Below are 15,951 nucleotides of genomic sequence, written 5' to 3'. Positions count from 1 at the left end.
ACAGACATATTAGGCAAGCATTTTGGAGCTTTCACCTAAATAACTACAGGTGGTGAGATAAGCTGCACAATATAATTGACCTTTCAGTATATTGTTGCACACACACCATCTATTTAGCAAATGCCCTTGTTATCAACAGCAGCCTTTTAAACTCACCTGAGCTAACAGGTATGTGAGCTGGTTACTCTGCTGCGCTTAAAATTTCTTTTTTGGTTTGCTACAATGCCTTTTCTGAAACGTTGTCTCCCTCTGCTGGAACACTGACTTCTTTCATTTAATGCCTGCAGACTATAAAAGAGAAACCAACCCAAAAAGTTTGGTTGATTAGTCTGTGGCATTCTTTTAAACTGTTGCTTATGGCGGTCTCTGTGAGCTTCTCAGTGACATTCAGCCATCCAGGTATCCCGCCTGCAGTAGACGGAATGTGGCAATGGAACGCTGGCTGCGCGTGTCATAATAGGCTCTGAGCCTTTATATACCTGCGCACAGCAGCAGCCACCTTCAGTCTGCTGCTGGACAGCCAGCAGCAGCAGCAGCAGGAGAGGTAATTAATCAGCAACCCTCCTGCTAAGGGTAGACAGCTGCTCGTTCCACCCCCCCCCCGCCTTAATTGGTTCTCCTCCCTTCCAACGGTGTTGAGGCGGGTGGGAACAGCCGGGGGTTGAGGGTACTGTGCTAAAAGAGGTGGAGTTATGCAGATCTAAAACGCGTGGATTGCAGCAGCAGCAAGCCGAAAAGTGCAGGCATGTGAGGGATCTAGAGGTTGACAGCATGTCTTCTTAACGGGAGTCCAGGAGGCCATCTCCACAAATGGACTTTTCAGAATCCTTGGGTGGCACCGTAGTCGGAAACCAATTCTGGTTATCGCTTCTCGGCCTTTTGGCTAAGATCAAGTGTAGTATCTGTTCTTATCAGTTTAATATCTGATACGTCCCCTATCTGGGGACCATATATTAAATGGATTTTTAGAACAGGGAGATGGAAAAAGAGCTTGCTCTGTCCACTCCACGCATTGACCTGGTATTGCAGTATCTCCAGGACCGGTGCACCCCTTCTTTAATGCAGTTTCTAAAATCAGAAAGAATTGAATTCAATGCTTTTTGTTCATTTTGCTTGTTTGTCGGATTTTGGGATGGACTCTTTGGCTTTGCTTTTCTTCTCCTCATTGGATTTTTCATGTTAAAAGTTGCAGAAGCCAGATGACAAGCTCATTTTGGTTCAACTTCAGCAACTGTGCATTGCATTGCCATGTAATGTAATGTAATGCAATGCTATCTATCTAGCTCTCCCTCTATACTTCCTTTTGGATAAACAGACATATTAGGCAAGCATTTTGGAGCTTTCACCTAAATAACTACAGGTGGTGAGATAAGCTGCACAATATAATTGACCTTTCAGTATATTGTTGCACACACACCATCTATTTAGCAAATGCCCTTGTTATCAACAGCAGCCTTTTAAACTCACCTGAGCTAACAGGTATGTGAGCTGGTTACTCTGCTGCGCTTAAAATTTCTTTTTTGGTTTGCTACAATGCCTTTTCTGAAACGTTGTCTCCCTCTGCTGGAACACTGACTTCTTTCATTTAATGCCTGCAGACTATAAAAGAGAAACCAACCCAAAAAGTTTGGTTGATTAGTCTGTGGCATTCTTTTAAACTGTTGCTTATGGCGGTCTCTGTGAGCTTCTCAGTGACATTCAGCCATCCAGGTATCCCGCCTGCAGTAGACGGAATGTGGCAATGGAACGCTGGCTGCGCGTGTCATAATAGGCTCTGAGCCTTTATATACCTGCGCACAGCAGCAGCCACCTTCAGTCTGCTGCTGGACAGCCAGCAGCAGCAGCAGGAGAGGTAATTAATCAGCAACCCTCCTGCTAAGGGTAGACAGCTGCTCGTTCCACCCCCCCCCCGCCTTAATTGGTTCTCCTCCCTTCCAACGGTGTTGAGGCGGGTGGGAACAGCCGGGGGTTGAGGGTACTGTGCTAAAAGAGGTGGAGTTATGCAGATCTAAAACGCGTGGATTGCAGCAGCAGCAAGCCGAAAAGTGCAGGCATGTGAGGGATCTAGAGGTTGACAGCATGTCTTCTTAACGGGAGTCCAGGTGGCCATCTCCACAAATGGACTTTTCAGAATCCTTGGGTGGCACCGTAGTCGGAAACCAATTCTGGTTATTGCTTCTCGGCCTTTTGGCTAAGATCAAGTGTAGTATCTGTTCTTATCAGTTTAATATCTGATACGTCCCCTATCTGGGGACCATATATTAAATGGATTTTTAGAACAGGGAGATGGAAAAAGAGCTTGCTCTGTCCACTCCACGCATTGACCTGGTATTGCAGTATCTCCAGGACCGGTGCACCCCTTCTTTAATGCAGTTTCTAAAATCAGAAAGAATTGAATTCAATGCTTTTTGTTCATTTTGCTTGTTTGTCGGATTTTGGGATGGACTCTTTGGCTTTGCTTTTCTTCTCCTCATTGGATTTTTCATGTTAAAAGTTGCAGAAGCCAGATGACAAGCTCATTTTGGTTCAACTTCAGCAACTGTGCATTGCATTGCCATGTAATGTAATGTAATGCAATGCTATCTATCTAGCTCTCCCTCTATACTTCCTTTTGGATAAACAGACATATTAGGCAAGCATTTTGGAGCTTTCACCTAAATAACTACAGGTGGTGAGATAAGCTGCACAATATAATTGACCTTTCAGTATATTGTTGCACACACACCATCTATTTAGCAAATGCCCTTGTTATCAACAGCAGCCTTTTAAACTCACCTGAGCTAACAGGTATGTGAGCTGGTTACTCTGCTGCGCTTAAAATTTCTTTTTTGGTTTGCTACAATGCCTTTTCTGAAACGTTGTCTCCCTCTGCTGGAACACTGACTTCTTTCATTTAATGCCTGCAGACTATAAAAGAGAAACCAACCCAAAAAGTTTGGTTGATTAGTCTGTGGCATTCTTTTAAACTGTTGCTTATGGCGGTCTCTGTGAGCTTCTCAGTGACATTCAGCCATCCAGGTATCCCGCCTGCAGTAGACGGAATGTGGCAATGGAACGCTGGCTGCGCGTGTCATAATAGGCTCTGAGCCTTTATATACCTGCGCACAGCAGCAGCCACCTTCAGTCTGCTGCTGGACAGCCAGCAGCAGCAGCAGGAGAGGTAATTAATCAGCAACCCTCCTGCTAAGGGTAGACAGCTGCTCGTTCCACCCCCCCCCCCCCCGCCTTAATTGGTTCTCCTCCCTTCCAACGGTGTTGAGGCGGGTGGGAACAGCCGGGGGTTGAGGGTACTGTGCTAAAAGAGGTGGAGTTATGCAGATCTAAAACGCGTGGATTGCAGCAGCAGCAAGCCGAAAAGTGCAGGCATGTGAGGGATCTAGAGGTTGACAGCATGTCTTCTTAACGGGAGTCCAGGTGGCCATCTCCACAAATGGACTTTTCAGAATCCTTGGGTGGCACCGTAGTCGGAAACCAATTCTGGTTATCGCTTCTCGGCCTTTTGGCTAAGATCAAGTGTAGTATCTGTTCTTATCAGTTTAATATCTGATACGTCCCCTCTCTGGGGACCATATATTAAATGGATTTTTAGAACAGGGAGATGGAAAAAGAGCTTGCTCTGTCCACTCCACGCATTGACCTGGTATTGCAGTATCTCCAGGACCGGTGCACCCCTTCTTTAATGCAGTTTCTAAAATCAGAAAGAATTGAATTCAATGCTTTTTGTTCATTTTGCTTGTTTGTCGGATTTTGGGATGGACTCTTTGGCTTTGCTTTTCTTCTCCTCATTGGATTTTTCATGTTAAAAGTTGCAGAAGCCAGATGACAAGCTCATTTTGGTTCAACTTCAGCAACTGTGCATTGCATTGCCATGTAATGTAATGTAATGCAATGCTATCTATCTAGCTCTCCCTCTATACTTCCTTTTGGATAAACAGACATATTAGGCAAGCATTTTGGAGCTTTCACCTAAATAACTACAGGTGGTGAGATAAGCTGCACAATATAATTGACCTTTCAGTATATTGTTGCACACACACCATCTATTTAGCAAATGCCCTTGTTATCAACAGCAGCCTTTTAAACTCACCTGAGCTAACAGGTATGTGAGCTGGTTACTCTGCTGCGCTTAAAATTTCTTTTTTGGTTTGCTACAATGCCTTTTCTGAAACGTTGTCTCCCTCTGCTGGAACACTGACTTCTTTCATTTAATGCCTGCAGACTATAAAAGAGAAACCAACCCAAAAAGTTTGGTTGATTAGTCTGTGGCATTCTTTTAAACTGTTGCTTATGGCGGTCTCTGTGAGCTTCTCAGTGACATTCAGCCATCCAGGTATCCCGCCTGCAGTAGACGGAATGTGGCAATGGAACGCTGGCTGCGCGTGTCATAATAGGCTCTGAGCCTTTATATACCTGCGCACAGCAGCAGCCACCTTCAGTCTGCTGCTGGACAGCCAGCAGCAGCAGCAGGAGAGGTAATTAATCAGCAACCCTCCTGCTAAGGGTAGACAGCTGCTCGTTCTACCCCCCCCCCCCCCCGCCTTAATTGGTTCTCCTCCCTTCCAACGGTGTTGAGGCGGGTGGGAACAGCCGGGGGTTGAGGGTACTGTGCTAAAAGAGGTGGAGTTATGCAGATCTAAAACGCGTGGATTGCAGCAGCAGCAAGCCGAAAAGTGCAGGCATGTGAGGGATCTAGAGGTTGACAGCATGTCTTCTTAACGGGAGTCCAGGAGGCCATCTCCACAAATGGACTTTTCAGAATCCTTGGGTGGCACCGTAGTCGGAAACCAATTCTGGTTATCGCTTCTCGGCCTTTTGGCTAAGATCAAGTGTAGTATCTGTTCTTATCAGTTTAATATCTGATACGTCCCCTATCTGGGGACCATATATTAAATGGATTTTTAGAACAGGGAGATGGAAAAAGAGCTTGCTCTGTCCACTCCACGCATTGACCTGGTATTGCAGTATCTCCAGGACCGGTGCACCCCTTCTTTAATGCAGTTTCTAAAATCAGAAAGAATTGAATTCAATGCTTTTTGTTCATTTTGCTTGTTTGTCGGATTTTGGGATGGACTCTTTGGCTTTGCTTTTCTTCTCCTCATTGGATTTTTCATGTTAAAAGTTGCAGAAGCCAGATGACAAGCTCATTTTGGTTCAACTTCAGCAACTGTGCATTGCATTGCCATGTAATGTAATGTAATGCAATGCTATCTATCTAGCTCTCCCTCTATACTTCCTTTTGGATAAACAGACATATTAGGCAAGCATTTTGGAGCTTTCACCTAAATAACTACAGGTGGTGAGATAAGCTGCACAATATAATTGACCTTTCAGTATATTGTTGCACACACACCATCTATTTAGCAAATGCCCTTGTTATCAACAGCAGCCTTTTAAACTCACCTGAGCTAACAGGTATGTGAGCTGGTTACTCTGCTGCGCTTAAAATTTCTTTTTTGGTTTGCTACAATGCCTTTTCTGAAACGTTGTCTCCCTCTGCTGGAACACTGACTTCTTTCATTTAATGCCTGCAGACTATAAAAGAGAAACCAACCCAAAAAGTTTGGTTGATTAGTCTGTGGCATTCTTTTAAACTGTTGCTTATGGCGGTCTCTGTGAGCTTCTCAGTGACATTCAGCCATCCAGGTATCCCGCCTGCAGTAGACGGAATGTGGCAATGGAACGCTGGCTGCGCGTGTCATAATAGGCTCTGAGCCTTTATATACCTGCGCACAGCAGCAGCCACCTTCAGTCTGCTGCTGGACAGCCAGCAGCAGCAGCAGCAGGAGAGGTAATTAATCAGCAACCCTCCTGCTAAGGGTAGACAGCTGCTCGTTCCACCCCCCCCCCGCCTTAATTGGTTCTCCTCCCTTCCAACGGTGTTGAGGCGGGTGGGAACAGCCGGGGGTTGAGGGTACTGTGCTAAAAGAGGTGGAGTTATGCAGATCTAAAACGCGTGGATTGCAGCAGCAGCAAGCCGAAAAGTGCAGGCATGTGAGGGATCTAGAGGTTGACAGCATGTCTTCTTAACGGGAGTCCAGGAGGCCATCTCCACAAATGGACTTTTCAGAATCCTTGGGTGGCACCGTAGTCGGAAACCAATTCTGGTTATCGCTTCTCGGCCTTTTGGCTAAGATCAAGTGTAGTATCTGTTCTTATCAGTTTAATATCTGATACGTCCCCTATCTGGGGACCATATATTAAATGGATTTTTAGAACAGGGAGATGGAAAAAGAGCTTGCTCTGTCCACTCCACGCATTGACCTGGTATTGCAGTATCTCCAGGACCGGTGCACCCCTTCTTTAATGCAGTTTCTAAAATCAGAAAGAATTGAATTCAATGCTTTTTGTTCATTTTGCTTGTTTGTCGGATTTTGGGATGGACTCTTTGGCTTTGCTTTTCTTCTCCTCATTGGATTTTTCATGTTAAAAGTTGCAGAAGCCAGATGACAAGCTCATTTTGGTTCAACTTCAGCAACTGTGCATTGCATTGCCATGTAATGTAATGTAATGCAATGCTATCTATCTAGCTCTCCCTCTATACTTCCTTTTGGATAAACAGACATATTAGGCAAGCATTTTGGAGCTTTCACCTAAATAACTACAGGTGGTGAGATAAGCTGCACAATATAATTGACCTTTCAGTATATTGTTGCACACACACCATCTATTTAGCAAATGCCCTTGTTATCAACAGCAGCCTTTTAAACTCACCTGAGCTAACAGGTATGTGAGCTGGTTACTCTGCTGCGCTTAAAATTTCTTTTTTGGTTTGCTACAATGCCTTTTCTGAAACGTTGTCTCCCTCTGCTGGAACACTGACTTCTTTCATTTAATGCCTGCAGACTATAAAAGAGAAACCAACCCAAAAAGTTTGGTTGATTAGTCTGTGGCATTCTTTTAAACTGTTGCTTATGGCGGTCTCTGTGAGCTTCTCAGTGACATTCAGCCATCCAGGTATCCCGCCTGCAGTAGACGGAATGTGGCAATGGAACGCTGGCTGCGCGTGTCATAATAGGCTCTGAGCCTTTATATACCTGCGCACAGCAGCAGCCACCTTCAGTCTGCTGCTGGACAGCCAGCAGCAGCAGCAGGAGAGGTAATTAATCAGCAACCCTCCTGCTAAGGGTAGACAGCTGCTCGTTCCACCGCCCCCCCCGCCTTAATTGGTTCTCCTCCCTTCCAACGGTGTTGAGGCGGGTGGGAACAGCCGGGGGTTGAGGGTACTGTGCTAAAAGAGGTGGAGTTATGCAGATCTAAAACGCGTGGATTGCAGCAGCAGCAAGCCGAAAAGTGCAGGCATGTGAGGGATCTAGAGGTTGACAGCATGTCTTCTTAACGGGAGTCCAGGTGGCCATCTCCACAAATGGACTTTTCAGAATCCTTGGGTGGCACCGTAGTCGGAAACCAATTCTGGTTATCGCTTCTCGGCCTTTTGGCTAAGATCAAGTGTAGTATCTGTTCTTATCAGTTTAATATCTGATACGTCCCCTATCTGGGGACCATATATTAAATGGATTTTTAGAACAGGGAGATGGAAAAAGAGCTTGCTCTGTCCACTCCACGCATTGACCTGGTATTGCAGTATCTCCAGGACCGGTGCACCCCTTCTTTAATGCAGTTTCTAAAATCAGAAAGAATTGAATTCAATGCTTTTTGTTCATTTTGCTTGTTTGTCGGATTTTGGGATGGACTCTTTGGCTTTGCTTTTCTTCTCCTCATTGGATTTTTCATGTTAAAAGTTGCAGAAGCCAGATGACAAGCTCATTTTGGTTCAACTTCAGCAACTGTGCATTGCATTGCCATGTAATGTAATGTAATGCAATGCTATCTATCTAGCTCTCCCTCTATACTTCCTTTTGGATAAACAGACATATTAGGCAAGCATTTTGGAGCTTTCACCTAAATAACTACAGGTGGTGAGATAAGCTGCACAATATAATTGACCTTTCAGTATATTGTTGCACACACACCATCTATTTAGCAAATGCCCTTGTTATCAACAGCAGCCTTTTAAACTCACCTGAGCTAACAGGTATGTGAGCTGGTTACTCTGCTGCGCTTAAAATTTCTTTTTTGGTTTGCTACAATGCCTTTTCTGAAACGTTGTCTCCCTCTGCTGGAACACTGACTTCTTTCATTTAATGCCTGCAGACTATAAAAGAGAAACCAACCCAAAAAGTTTGGTTGATTAGTCTGTGGCATTCTTTTAAACTGTTGCTTATGGCGGTGTCTGTGAGCTTCTCAGTGACATTCAGCCATCCAGGTATCCCGCCTGCAGTAGACGGAATGTGGCAATGGAACGCTGGCTGCGCGTGTCATAATAGGCTCTGAGCCTTTATATACCTGCGCACAGCAGCAGCCACCTTCAGTCTGCTGCTGGACAGCCAGCAGCAGCAGCAGCAGGAGAGGTAATTAATCAGCAACCCTCCTGCTAAGGGTAGACAGCTGCTCGTTCCACCCCCCCCCCGCCTTAATTGGTTCTCCTCCCTTCCAACGGTGTTGAGGCGGGTGGGAACAGCCGGGGGTTGAGGGTACTGTGCTAAAAGAGGTGGAGTTATGCAGATCTAAAACGCGTGGATTGCAGCAGCAGCAAGCCGAAAAGTGCAGGCATGTGAGGGATCTAGAGGTTGACAGCATGTCTTCTTAACGGGAGTCCAGGTGGCCATCTCCACAAATGGACTTTTCAGAATCCTTGGGTGGCACCGTAGTCGGAAACCAATTCTGGTTATCGCTTCTCGGCCTTTTGGCTAAGATCAAGTGTAGTATCTGTTCTTATCAGTTTAATATCTGATACGTCCCCTATCTGGGGACCATATATTAAATGGATTTTTAGAACAGGGAGATGGAAAAAGAGCTTGCTCTGTCCACTCCACGCATTGACCTGGTATTGCAGTATCTCCAGGACCGGTGCACCCCTTCTTTAATGCAGTTTCTAAAATCAGAAAGAATTGAATTCAATGCTTTTTGTTCATTTTGCTTGTTTGTCGGATTTTGGGATGGACTCTTTGGCTTTGCTTTTCTTCTCCTCATTGGATTTTTCATGTTAAAAGTTGCAGAAGCCAGATGACAAGCTCATTTTGGTTCAACTTCAGCAACTGTGCATTGCATTGCCATGTAATGTAATGTAATGCAATGCTATCTATCTAGCTCTCCCTCTATACTTCCTTTTGGATAAACAGACATATTAGGCAAGCATTTTGGAGCTTTCACCTAAATAACTACAGGTGGTGAGATAAGCTGCACAATATAATTGACCTTTCAGTATATTGTTGCACACACACCATCTATTTAGCAAATGCCCTTGTTATCAACAGCAGCCTTTTAAACTCACCTGAGCTAACAGGTATGTGAGCTGGTTACTCTGCTGCGCTTAAAATTTCTTTTTTGGTTTGCTACAATGCCTTTTCTGAAACGTTGTCTCCCTCTGCTGGAACACTGACTTCTTTCATTTAATGCCTGCAGACTATAAAAGAGAAACCAACCCAAAAAGTTTGGTTGATTAGTCTGTGGCATTCTTTTAAACTGTTGCTTATGGCGGTGTCTGTGAGCTTCTCAGTGACATTCAGCCATCCAGGTATCCCGCCTGCAGTAGACGGAATGTGGCAATGGAACGCTGGCTGCGCGTGTCATAATAGGCTCTGAGCCTTTATATACCTGCGCACAGCAGCAGCCACCTTCAGTCTGCTGCTGGACAGCCAGCAGCAGCAGCAGCAGGAGAGGTAATTAATCAGCAACCCTCCTGCTAAGGGTAGACAGCTGCTCGTTCCACCCCCCCCCCGCCTTAATTGGTTCTCCTCCCTTCCAACGGTGTTGAGGCGGGTGGGAACAGCCGGGGGTTGAGGGTACTGTGCTAAAAGAGGTGGAGTTATGCAGATCTAAAACGCGTGGATTGCAGCAGCAGCAAGCCGAAAAGTGCAGGCATGTGAGGGATCTAGAGGTTGACAGCATGTCTTCTTAACGGGAGTCCAGGTGGCCATCTCCACAAATGGACTTTTCAGAATCCTTGGGTGGCACCGTAGTCGGAAACCAATTCTGGTTATCGCTTCTCGGCCTTTTGGCTAAGATCAAGTGTAGTATCTGTTCTTATCAGTTTAATATCTGATACGTCCCCTATCTGGGGACCATATATTAAATGGATTTTTAGAACAGGGAGATGGAAAAAGAGCTTGCTCTGTCCACTCCACGCATTGACCTGGTATTGCAGTATCTCCAGGACCGGTGCACCCCTTCTTTAATGCAGTTTCTAAAATCAGAAAGAATTGAATTCAATGCTTTTTGTTCATTTTGCTTGTTTGTCGGATTTTGGGATGGACTCTTTGGCTTTGCTTTTCTTCTCCTCATTGGATTTTTCATGTTAAAAGTTGCAGAAGCCAGATGACAAGCTCATTTTGGTTCAACTTCAGTAACTGTGCATTGCATTGCCATGTAATGTAATGTAATGCAATGCTATCTATCTAGCTCTCCCTCTATACTTCCTTTTGGATAAACAGACATATTAGGCAAGCATTTTGGAGCTTTCACCTAAATAACTACAGGTGGTGAGATAAGCTGCACAATATAATTGACCTTTCAGTATATTGTTGCACACACACCATCTATTTAGCAAATGCCCTTGTTATCAACAGCAGCCTTTTAAACTCACCTGAGCTAACAGGTATGTGAGCTGGTTACTCTGCTGCGCTTAAAATTTCTTTTTTGGTTTGCTACAATGCCTTTTCTGAAACGTTGTCTCCCTCTGCTGGAACACTGACTTCTTTCATTTAATGCCTGCAGACTATAAAAGAGAAACCAACCCAAAAAGTTTGGTTGATTAGTCTGTGGCATTCTTTTAAACTGTTGCTTATGGCGGTCTCTGTGAGCTTCTCAGTGACATTCAGCCATCCAGGTATCCCGCCTGCAGTAGACGGAATGTGGCAATGGAACGCTGGCTGCGCGTGTCATAATAGGCTCTGAGCCTTTATATACCTGCGCACAGCAGCAGCCACCTTCAGTCTGCTGCTGGACAGCCAGCAGCAGCAGCAGCAGGAGAGGTAATTAATCAGCAACCCTCCTGCTAAGGGTAGACAGCTGCTCGTTCCACCCCCCCCCCCGCCTTAATTGGTTCTCCTCCCTTCCAACGGTGTTGAGGCGGGTGGGAACAGCCGGGGGTTGACGGTACTGTGCTAAAAGAGGTGGAGTTATGCAGATCTAAAACGCGTGGATTGCAGCAGCAGCAAGCCGAAAAGTGCAGGCATGTGAGGGATCTAGAGGTTGACAGCATGTCTTCTTAACGGGAGTCCAGGAGGCCATCTCCACAAATGGACTTTTCAGAATCCTTGGGTGGCACCGTAGTCGGAAACCAATTCTGGTTATCGCTTCTCGGCCTTTTGGCTAAGATCAAGTGTAGTATCTGTTCTTATCAGTTTAATATCTGATACGTCCCCTATCTGGGGACCATATATTAAATGGATTTTTAGAACAGGGAGATGGAAAAAGAGCTTGCTCTGTCCACTCCACGCATTGACCTGGTATTGCAGTATCTCCAGGACCGGTGCACCCCTTCTTTAATGCAGTTTCTAAAATCAGAAAGAATTGAATTCAATGCTTTTTGTTCATTTTGCTTGTTTGTCGGATTTTGGGATGGACTCTTTGGCTTTGCTTTTCTTCTCCTCATTGGATTTTTCATGTTAAAAGTTGCAGAAGCCAGATGACAAGCTCATTTTGGTTCAACTTCAGCAACTGTGCATTGCATTGCCATGTAATGTAATGTAATGCAATCCTATCTATCTAGCTCTCCCTCTATACTTCCTTTTGGATAAACAGACATATTAGGCAAGCATTTTGGAGCTTTCACCTAAATAACTACAGGTGGTGAGATAAGCTGCACAATATAATTGACCTTTCAGTATATTGTTGCACACACACCATCTATTTAGCAAATGCCCTTGTTATCAACAGCAGCCTTTTAAACTCACCTGAGCTAACAGGTATGTGAGCTGGTTACTCTGCTGCGCTTAAAATTTCTTTTTTGGTTTGCTACAATGCCTTTTCTGAAACGTTGTCTCCCTCTGCTGGAACACTGACTTCTTTCATTTAAAGCCTGCAGACTATAAAAGAGAAACCAACCCAAAAAGTTTGGTTGATTAGTCTGTGGCATTCTTTTAAACTGTTGCTTATGGCGGTCTCTGTGAGCTTCTCAGTGACATTCAGCCATCCAGGTATCCCGCCTGCAGTAGACGGAATGTGGCAATGGAACGCTGGCTGCGCGTGTCATAATAGGCTCTGAGCCTTTATATACCTGCGCACAGCAGCAGCCACCTTCAGTCTGCTGCTGGACAGCCAGCAGCAGCAGCAGGAGAGGTAATTAATCAGCAACCCTCCTGCTAAGGGTAGACAGCTGCTCGTTCCACCCCCCCCCCGCCTTAATTGGTTCTCCTCCCTTCCAACGGTGTTGAGGCGGGTGGGAACAGCCGGGGGTTGAGGGTACTGTGCTAAAAGAGGTGGAGTTATGCAGATCTAAAACGCGTGGATTGCAGCAGCAGCAAGCCGAAAAGTGCAGGCATGTGAGGGATCTAGAGGTTGACAGCATGTCTTCTTAACGGGAGTCCAGGTGGCCATCTCCACAAATGGACTTTTCAGAATCCTTGGGTGGCACCGTAGTCGGAAACCAATTCTGGTTATTGCTTCTCGGCCTTTTGGCTAAGATCAAGTGTAGTATCTGTTCTTATCAGTTTAATATCTGATACGTCCCCTATCTGGGGACCATATATTAAATGGATTTTTAGAACAGGGAGATGGAAAAAGAGCTTGCTCTGTCCACTCCACGCATTGACCTGGTATTGCAGTATCTCCAGGACCGGTGCACCCCTTCTTTAATGCAGTTTCTAAAATCAGAAAGAATTGAATTCAATGCTTTTTGTTCATTTTGCTTGTTTGTCGGATTTTGGGATGGACTCTTTGGCTTTGCTTTTCTTCTCCTCATTGGATTTTTCATGTTAAAAGTTGCAGAAGCCAGATGACAAGCTCATTTTGGTTCAACTTCAGCAACTGTGCATTGCATTGCCATGTAATGTAATGTAATGCAATGCTATCTATCTAGCTCTCCCTCTATACTTCCTTTTGGATAAACAGACATATTAGGCAAGCATTTTGGAGCTTTCACCTAAATAACTACAGGTGGTGAGATAAGCTGCACAATATAATTGACCTTTCAGTATATTGTTGCACACACACCATCTATTTAGCAAATGCCCTTGTTATCAACAGCAGCCTTTTAAACTCACCTGAGCTAACAGGTATGTGAGCTGGTTACTCTGCTGCGCTTAAAATTTCTTTTTTGGTTTGCTACAATGCCTTTTCTGAAACGTTGTCTCCCTCTGCTGGAACACTGACTTCTTTCATTTAATGCCTGCAGACTATAAAAGAGAAACCAACCCAAAAAGTTTGGTTGATTAGTCTGTGGCATTCTTTTAAACTGTTGCTTATGGCGGTCTCTGTGAGCTTCTCAGTGACATTCAGCCATCCAGGTATCCCGCCTGCAGTAGACGGAATGTGGCAATGGAACGCTGGCTGCGCGTGTCATAATAGGCTCTGAGCCTTTATATACCTGCGCACAGCAGCAGCCACCTTCAGTCTGCTGCTGGACAGCCAGCAGCAGCAGCAGCAGGAGAGGTAATTAATCAGCAACCCTCCTGCTAAGGGTAGACAGCTGCTCGTTCCACCCCCCCCCGCCTTAATTGGTTCTCCTCCCTTCCAACGGTGTTGAGGCGGGTGGGAACAGCCGGGGGTTGAGGGTACTGTGCTAAAAGAGGTGGAGTTATGCAGATCTAAAACGCGTGGATTGCAGCAGCAGCAAGCCGAAAAGTGCAGGCATGTGAGGGATCTAGAGGTTGACAGCATGTCTTCTTAACGGGAGTCCAGGAGGCCATCTCCACAAATGGACTTTTCAGAATCCTTGGGTGGCACCGTAGTCGGAAACCAATTCTGGTTATCGCTTCTCGGCCTTTTGGCTAAGATCAAGTGTAGTATCTGTTCTTATCAGTTTAATATCTGATACGTCCCCTATCTGGGGACCATATATTAAATGGATTTTTAGAACAGGGAGATGGAAAAAGAGCTTGCTCTGTCCACTCCACGCATTGACCTGGTATTGCAGTATCTCCAGGACCGGTGCACCCCTTCTTTAATGCAGTTTCTAAAATCAGAAAGAATTGAATTCAATGCTTTTTGTTCATTTTGCTTGTTTGTCGGATTTTGGGATGGACTCTTTGGCTTTGCTTTTCTTCTCCTCATTGGATTTTTCATGTTAAAAGTTGCAGAAGCCAGATGACAAGCTCATTTTGGTTCAACTTCAGCAACTGTGCATTGCATTGCCATGTAATGTAATGTAATGCAATGCTATCTATCTAGCTCTCCCTCTATACTTCCTTTTGGATAAACAGACATATTAGGCAAGCATTTTGGAGCTTTCACCTAAATAACTACAGGTGGTGAGATAAGCTGCACAATATAATTGACCTTTCAGTATATTGTTGCACACACACCATCTATTTAGCAAATGCCCTTGTTATCAACAGCAGCCTTTTAAACTCACCTGAGCTAACAGGTATGTGAGCTGGTTACTCTGCTGCGCTTAAAATTTCTTTTTTGGTTTGCTACAATGCCTTTTCTGAAACGTTGTCTCCCTCTGCTGGAACACTGACTTCTTTCATTTAATGCCTGCAGACTATAAAAGAGAAACCAACCCAAAAAGTTTGGTTGATTAGTCTGTGGCATTCTTTTAAACTGTTGCTTATGGCGGTCTCTGTGAGCTTCTCAGTGACATTCAGCCATCCAGGTATCCCGCCTGCAGTAGACGGAATGTGGCAATGGAACGCTGGCTGCGCGTGTCATAATAGGCTCTGAGCCTTTATATACCTGCGCACAGCAGCAGCCACCTTCAGTCTGCTGCTGGACAGCCAGCAGCAGCAGCAGGAGAGGTAATTAATCAGCAACCCTCCTGCTAAGGGTAGACAGCTGCTCGTTCCACCCCCCCCCCGCCTTAATTGGTTCTCCTCCCTTCCAACGGTGTTGAGGCGGGTGGGAACAGCCGGGGGTTGAGGGTACTGTGCTAAAAGAGGTGGAGTTATGCAGATCTAAAACGCGTGGATTGCAGCAGCAGCAAGCCGAAAAGTGCAGGCATGTGAGGGATCTAGAGGTTGACAGCATGTCTTCTTAACGGGAGTCCAGGTGGCCATCTCCACAAATGGACTTTTCAGAATCCTTGGGTGGCACCGTAGTCGGAAACCAATTCTGGTTATTGCTTCTCGGCCTTTTGGCTAAGATCAAGTGTAGTATCTGTTCTTATCAGTTTAATATCTGATACGTCCCCTATCTGGGGACCATATATTAAATGGATTTTTAGAACAGGGAGATGGAAAAAGAGCTTGCTCTGTCCACTCCACGCATTGACCTGGTATTGCAGTATCTCCAGGACCGGTGCACCCCTTCTTTAATGCAGTTTCTAAAATCAGAAAGAATTGAATTCAATGCTTTTTGTTCATTTTGCTTGTTTGTCGGATTTTGGGATGGACTCTTTGGCTTTGCTTTTCTTCTCCTCATTGGATTTTTCATGTTAAAAGTTGCAGAAGCCAGATGACAAGCTCATTTTGGTTCAACTTCAGCAACTGTGCATTGCATTGCCATGTAATGTAATGTAATGCAATGCTATCTATCTAGCTCTCCCTCTATACTTCCTTTTGGATAAACAGACATATTAGGCAAGCATTTTGGAGCTTTCACCTAAATAACTACAGGTGGTGAGATAAGCTGCACAATATAATTGACCTTTCAGTATATTGTTGCACACACACCATCTATTTAGCAAATGCCCTTGTTATCAACAGCAGCCTTTTAAACTCACCTGAGCTAACAGGTATGTGAGCTGGTTACTCTGCTGCGCTTAAAATTTCTTTTTTGGTTTGCTACAATGCC

At 45.1% G+C, this 15,951-nt stretch overlaps 12 non-coding genes across 12 annotated transcripts; all 12 read left to right on the top strand.

The window, feature by feature from the left end:
• The first annotated feature begins 863 nt into the window (after positions 1-863).
• Positions 864-1,054, top strand: LOC141188955 (U2 spliceosomal RNA). Its single transcript, XR_012263030.1, has one exon. It is a non-coding gene; the product is annotated as a U2 spliceosomal RNA (small nuclear RNA).
• Positions 1,055-2,171: 1,117 nt separating this feature from the next.
• On the top strand, positions 2,172-2,362 carry LOC141191336 (U2 spliceosomal RNA). The gene has a single exon (XR_012265333.1). It is a non-coding gene; the product is annotated as a U2 spliceosomal RNA (small nuclear RNA).
• A 1,121-nt stretch (positions 2,363-3,483) lies between these two features.
• Positions 3,484-3,674, top strand: LOC141184544 (U2 spliceosomal RNA). The gene has a single exon (XR_012259289.1). It is a non-coding gene; the product is annotated as a U2 spliceosomal RNA (small nuclear RNA).
• Positions 3,675-4,796: 1,122 nt separating this feature from the next.
• LOC141188954 (U2 spliceosomal RNA) lies at positions 4,797-4,987 on the top strand. The gene has a single exon (XR_012263029.1). It is a non-coding gene; the product is annotated as a U2 spliceosomal RNA (small nuclear RNA).
• Positions 4,988-6,107: 1,120 nt separating this feature from the next.
• Positions 6,108-6,298, top strand: LOC141188953 (U2 spliceosomal RNA). The gene has a single exon (XR_012263028.1). It is a non-coding gene; the product is annotated as a U2 spliceosomal RNA (small nuclear RNA).
• Positions 6,299-7,416: 1,118 nt separating this feature from the next.
• Positions 7,417-7,607, top strand: LOC141188951 (U2 spliceosomal RNA). Its single transcript, XR_012263026.1, has one exon. It is a non-coding gene; the product is annotated as a U2 spliceosomal RNA (small nuclear RNA).
• A 1,120-nt stretch (positions 7,608-8,727) lies between these two features.
• On the top strand, positions 8,728-8,918 carry LOC141188950 (U2 spliceosomal RNA). The gene has a single exon (XR_012263025.1). It is a non-coding gene; the product is annotated as a U2 spliceosomal RNA (small nuclear RNA).
• A 1,120-nt stretch (positions 8,919-10,038) lies between these two features.
• On the top strand, positions 10,039-10,229 carry LOC141188949 (U2 spliceosomal RNA). Its single transcript, XR_012263024.1, has one exon. It is a non-coding gene; the product is annotated as a U2 spliceosomal RNA (small nuclear RNA).
• A 1,121-nt stretch (positions 10,230-11,350) lies between these two features.
• On the top strand, positions 11,351-11,541 carry LOC141188948 (U2 spliceosomal RNA). The gene has a single exon (XR_012263023.1). It is a non-coding gene; the product is annotated as a U2 spliceosomal RNA (small nuclear RNA).
• A 1,117-nt stretch (positions 11,542-12,658) lies between these two features.
• LOC141191335 (U2 spliceosomal RNA) lies at positions 12,659-12,849 on the top strand. Its single transcript, XR_012265332.1, has one exon. It is a non-coding gene; the product is annotated as a U2 spliceosomal RNA (small nuclear RNA).
• A 1,119-nt stretch (positions 12,850-13,968) lies between these two features.
• Positions 13,969-14,159, top strand: LOC141188947 (U2 spliceosomal RNA). The gene has a single exon (XR_012263022.1). It is a non-coding gene; the product is annotated as a U2 spliceosomal RNA (small nuclear RNA).
• Positions 14,160-15,276: 1,117 nt separating this feature from the next.
• On the top strand, positions 15,277-15,467 carry LOC141191334 (U2 spliceosomal RNA). Its single transcript, XR_012265331.1, has one exon. It is a non-coding gene; the product is annotated as a U2 spliceosomal RNA (small nuclear RNA).
• The last annotated feature ends 484 nt before the right edge of the window (positions 15,468-15,951 follow it).

The sequence above is a fragment of the Phyllobates terribilis genome, unplaced genomic scaffold (assembly GCF_046119375.1).
Source record: "Phyllobates terribilis strain yellow unplaced genomic scaffold, ASM4611937v1 Scaffold_40__1_contigs__length_11209783, whole genome shotgun sequence".
In the NCBI taxonomy this organism is placed as follows: Eukaryota; Metazoa; Chordata; class Amphibia; order Anura; family Dendrobatidae; genus Phyllobates; species Phyllobates terribilis.
The sequence above is the reverse complement of the archived record's forward strand: the minus strand, read 5'-3'. Positions and strand labels throughout refer to the sequence as shown.